A 5,277-nucleotide genomic window follows, 5' to 3' on the forward strand; every position below is an offset into this window, starting at 1 on the left:
CATGCACACCATTAAAAACCTTTGGTGCATCCCTGCAAGAGGGGGTGGGGATATATCTAAAGCAGTGATGGCCAAACTTTTGGTCCAGCTTTTCTGGGACTACAACTCCCACCATCCCTGACCACTGGTCCTGTTAGCTAGGGATGATGGGAGTTTGGCCACCACTGATCTAAAGAGTGTTAAGGTTCCAAGTAGTTGAGGGGAAAGAAGTCATTTTTGTACTCTTAATTGCTTGTGCATAAATGAAAAGGGTAAGGACATAATTTTTAATTGGAGGGGGGGGGAGCTTGTTAGTATTGCAAATATACATGCTGTGGAGCAACACAAGAGTCTTTATCTATTATCATCAGCTGTGTTACTTTTATTGTTGTTAGCCTTTCTGAGCCCGGCTTTGGCTGGGGAGGGCAGGATATAAATAAAATTTTATTATTATTAATAATCCTTGATGTTTTGTTTTGTTGCTTAATTTTTTGGGGGGGTGTTAGTGGGTTGTTGTTTTTATTTTGATTATATATACTGTGGTTTTTATGTTGATCCTTTCTGTGAACAGCCCTGAGACCTCCGGGTACAGGGCAGTATATAATAATAATAATAATAATAATAATAATAATAATAATAATAATAATAATAATTCGTTTGAAGCCACCCAGAGTGGCTGGGGTGACCCAGTCAAATGGGCAGGGTATAAGAAATATTTTTTTAAAAAATAATAATAATATTATTAATCAGACTGCATGCAAAGACTGCTTGTTAGTGGCAGTTTACCAGGCAAAGAGCATCTTCTAGAGCAGTGTTTCCCAACCTTGGGTCTCCAGCTGCTTTTGGACTACAACTCCCATCATCCCTTGCTAGCAAGACCAATGGTCAGGGATGATGGGAATTGTAGTCCAACAGCAGCTGGAGACCCAAGGTTGGGAAACACTGTTCTAGAGTACCTTTCATTGTTCCTGAGGGCAGGCAACCTAATGCAGACAGCCTGGGCTCTTGAATCGTGCCTGTCCCTCACAGCCAAAGAAAGCAGACTGAACACCACCTGCAAATACGGTGGTGGAATATCAAAGCCCAAGCGGCTGCTGAGCCAACAAATTGCAGGTTACCTCGGGATCACTTCAACAATGGGGCAAAATTGTTATTTTGCTGCGCCTTATATTCCTCATTGCGAAGGGTCAGAGCCGCAATTTAGCTTGAATAGAAGCGAGCCGGATCTGAGGCTCTGCTGGCAAGGCACCCCATTATGCCAGGTGAATAGACGGCCTAATTCAGGGGGCAGCCAATAGGTGGCTGTGGAATAACAATGGGGAAAGGGGGGGGGCTGAATGGGGAAAGAGGATATTAATGGCGCTTCCCTTTGTTAGGAGGTTAGTATCTTGCGAAAAGACCGCTTTGGCGCTGATGAGGGTGACCTCCACGCAAGTAAGAGATTCTGGCTCCTCCACTAAAACAGCACATTTCTCTTGCAAATAGAGAAGTCGGAGAGAGTGAAGTATTATTAGAGGTGTGAGTCCCTGACAATCCTGGTTCACGTCTTGCCCTGATCCAGGAAGAGAGAGCTACTCTGGTGAAGTTTGCATAGGCAGATCTGCCACCCAAGACCCTTTGTAGGGTCAGTCGATGGGGGATGGAGAGGGACATCTGGCCATCGAGCCATGTGGCACACAGGTAGAACTGGAATTGGCCCTGCTTCTCGTAACCAAGCGTGGGGAGGTTTTCTCCAGCTTTCTATTCTGATGCTTCAGTTGTGGGGTCTCGAGGGGGGGGCATTTGTACCATGGCTTGATGTGGAATGTGTGACCCCTCAATTCTCCTTTGATTCACCCTCCTCCGTGCAGCTTTCTCCTCCAACTAATGCTGCTCCTCCTGGATTGCACCCTGTTTGTTGTTGTTTAGTCGTTTAGTTGCGTCCGAGTCTTCGTGACCCTCTGGACCAGAGCACGCCAGGCACTCCTGTCTTCCACTGCCTCCCGCAGTTTGGTCAAACTCATGCTGGTAGCTTCAAGAACACTGTCCAGCCATCTCGTCCTCTGTCGTGCCCTTCTCCTTGTGCCCTCCATCTTTCCCAACATCAGGGTCTTTTCCAGGGAGTCTTCTCTTCTCATGAGGTGGCCAAAGTATTGGAGCCTCAGCTTCAGGACCTGTCCTTCCAATTCAGGGCTGATTTCCTTCAAAATGGATCAGTTTGATCTTCTTGCAGTCCATGGGACTCTCAAGAGTCTCCTCCAGCACCAGAATTCAAAAGCATCCATTCTTCGGCGATCAGCCTTCTTTATGGTCCAGCTCTCACTTCCATACATCACTACTGGGAAAACCATAGCTTTAACTATACGGACCTTTGTTGGCAAGGTGATGTCTCTGCTTTTTAAGATGCTGTCTAGGTTTGTCATTGTTTTTCTCCCAAGAAGCAGGCGTCTTTTAATTTTGTGACTGCTGTCACCATCTGTAGTGATCATGAAGCCCAAGAAAGTAAAATCTCTCACTGCCTCCATTTCTTCCCCTTCTATCTGCCAGGAGGTGATGGGACCAGTGGCCATGATCTTAGTTTGGTACTTGCTAAAAACATTTTCATCTAGACAAGCTAAGAAGTACATTGATGCATGCTTTGAACCGTTTTTAACTCATTGATTTTATCCCTTGAATGTTTAGCAAAGTTGTTCTTACTAAATGATTTTACCAATAACTTACTTGTTTTATTCTGCTTTGAGGTCTCTTGGGTTTGGTTGCTTTTCTGCAATCAAGCAGGGTATAAATTTTAAGAAATAAATAAGCTAAACCTGGATGCTCCCTATGCAATCAATGCAGCTCTCCTATATGGATCTTCAGGGCGTGGGGAGTCTCCCGGTTTGGGGAGGAGAAATTATGGGGCAGCAGGAATTGGAGGAGAGCGAAGGATGGGCAAGGAGAAACTGAAGCATGCAGAAAGGGTTCGCCATCCACATTAAGTTGAGGCAGAGGCGCCAGCTTCTCCAAAGGATTGAGGGGGGCCCTGTGGGATGTGAAACGCAAGAGCAGTCAAGTACAATATTCCTAGAGTGAACACATCTACACATGGGGAGGAATGTTTGTCCAGCCAGCAGGTAAACTTCCTGTTTCCTTCTGGGCTGGGACAGACTTCCTCTGCATGTGACTAGAGGTGGACCTCACCTGTGCAGGTAACAACAAAAGCACAGGGCAGGGCAGCCATCTCTCTCTATTTGACTACATGCATCAAAGAAGCAACATCTGATTAGCCAGAAATGCTCTCTTGGCTTCCAGCCAAGAGAGGACAAAGGGACTGTCTCCTTATGAGATAGTTTCCAGATGTATGTAACTGTTCTAAGCTAAGTCTGCCTTCTGGGATCCGATTGTGAACAGAATGTGAGTAAACTCTTTTTATACTTTTATAGAACACTGTGTCATGCCTTATCTTTTATGAGGGAATAAGGGGAAAATACAGAACAGTTATTATAGAGGCTTTAGCGAGCCTGAGCTAACACATCTGCTGTGAGTTTAAAAGGGGGAATGTTACTCTGCTAAATTGTGAACTTGTTTACACAAGTTGGAAATGCCATAATCAAATAATATATCCTCTCCCGAATCCCTGAACATTCCCACAGACCCAATGCAAAGTCACACAACATCCTGATGTCACAAGGAGGCAAGGGGTGGAACCAAAAGCCCTCTGAAAAAATACATTGGGGGGCTGAAGCTGCCTCTGCTCCTAGGAGTTGGTGCCTATGAATCGAGGCAAGACCAGCCCACCAATGGGGTAATGTGAGGCAGTTGCCTCAGGGCGGCCAGATCCAGACAGCTGGGAGGGGTGGCCTACAAGGAGCGTGCCAGTCGCCTTCTCCTGCTCCTCTGCCACCACCCACCCTCTGCAGCCAGCTCCTCTCTGGCCTCCTTCTCCCCCCAGCAGGTGGGCAGGTGTACAGCAGAGGAGCAGGAGGGTTGGTTGCAGAAATGAAGGCGATACAGGCATGGCGTTTTCTGTTTTGACTATAGCAGCAAAATGTCCTGGGCTGGCCCTGGGCCAAGGTATGGACAGGCCCTAGGAGACTATTGTGGCCTGACGTTTCCTGCATTCAAGGAAAGCACTGTTTTGCTGCCTGTTGAAGGCCTTTTAAGTGGATGTCTCTATCCCAGGCTGCACCTGTCCTGGATTTGAAATGGTTTTTCCGTTTTGAAATTGCATTTCGTTGTTTTTGCATATAAAACTGGGGTTTGTCAATTGTTAGAATTGTGAAGGGTTTTGTTTCGTTTTGCTGATGTTCTTGTTGCAATGTTACATCCTTGATGGGAAGCAATTCATAAATGGAATTAAATATGTGTTTGGTTTTTTAATTAAAAAACACACTTTTTGAAGAGTACCCTGCTTTGTCTTGAGTACCTTGGTGCTGACAGGCAACTTAATCATTTGGCAAATGAATTGAAATGGCTAGGCTTTCTTTTTTTCTGTGGGGGTGGGAGAGCAAAAGGGGCTGCAGAGGGAAACACACGGGAGATTAGGAAAAACTACTACTGATTGATTATTGTAATCCCAATGGTGAATGGACTCTGCAACAGGAAAAAAACACAATAAAGATTGATTTCCCATATGCACATGCTACACTCTTTCCAAGGACTGTTTTCTAGTAGATTGGCCAAGTCTACATTAGAGAAGGGAGTGGGAGAATGGGGTGCATGAGAGAGGGGGTGATTGGGTGGGTCCAGCCCCAAATACGTTTTCCAGCTCCACCCACTGCTAGACTGCAGCATCCCTGCGAGAAGTGAGGTTACAGGGAACCAGGCAGAGGGCCTTCTCAGTGGTGGCGCCTGCCCTGTGGAACGCCCTCCCATCAGATGCCAAGGAAATAAACAACTATCTGACTTTTAGGAGACATCTGAAGGCAGTCCTGTTTAGGGAAGTTTTAATGTCTGATGTTTTATTGTGCTTTTAATTTTTTATTGTCAGACTCAATGGCACTGGGGCGGGGCTAAACTAAATTTGGGGGCGCTGGGCGGATCTTTGCACCCCTGCGCCAAATATGCTGAAGACGGCCCTAGTGCCAATGTTGCAAAGTACAAGCACAATGGGCTTGGGGCTTGGGGGGAAATGGGTCTGAGTCAAGTCAGACACAGAATTCACTCCTCACCCCCCCACATCATAGGTAGGCAGGCCCGGGGGCCGGATCTGTCCCAATCACCTTCTCAGTCCGGCCTGCGGATGGTCCAGGAATCAGCATGTTTTTACATGAGTAGAATGTGTCCTTTTATTTAAAATGCATCTCTGGGTTATTTGTGGGGCCTGCCTGGTGTTTTGAC

General features: G+C 46.4%; 1 protein-coding gene across 1 annotated transcript in view; it reads right to left on the bottom strand.

Annotated features, from left to right (window-relative positions):
* Window positions 1-5,277, bottom strand: part of LOC310847139 (immunoglobulin kappa light chain-like) — a 450,671-nt gene that overhangs the window by 415,705 nt on the left and 29,689 nt on the right. The gene's annotated exons all lie outside the window — the stretch shown is intronic.

This window comes from Podarcis gaigeae, assembly GCF_964106915.1.
Source record: "Podarcis gaigeae genome assembly, chromosome: 6".
Classification (NCBI taxonomy): Eukaryota; Metazoa; Chordata; class Lepidosauria; order Squamata; family Lacertidae; genus Podarcis; species Podarcis gaigeae.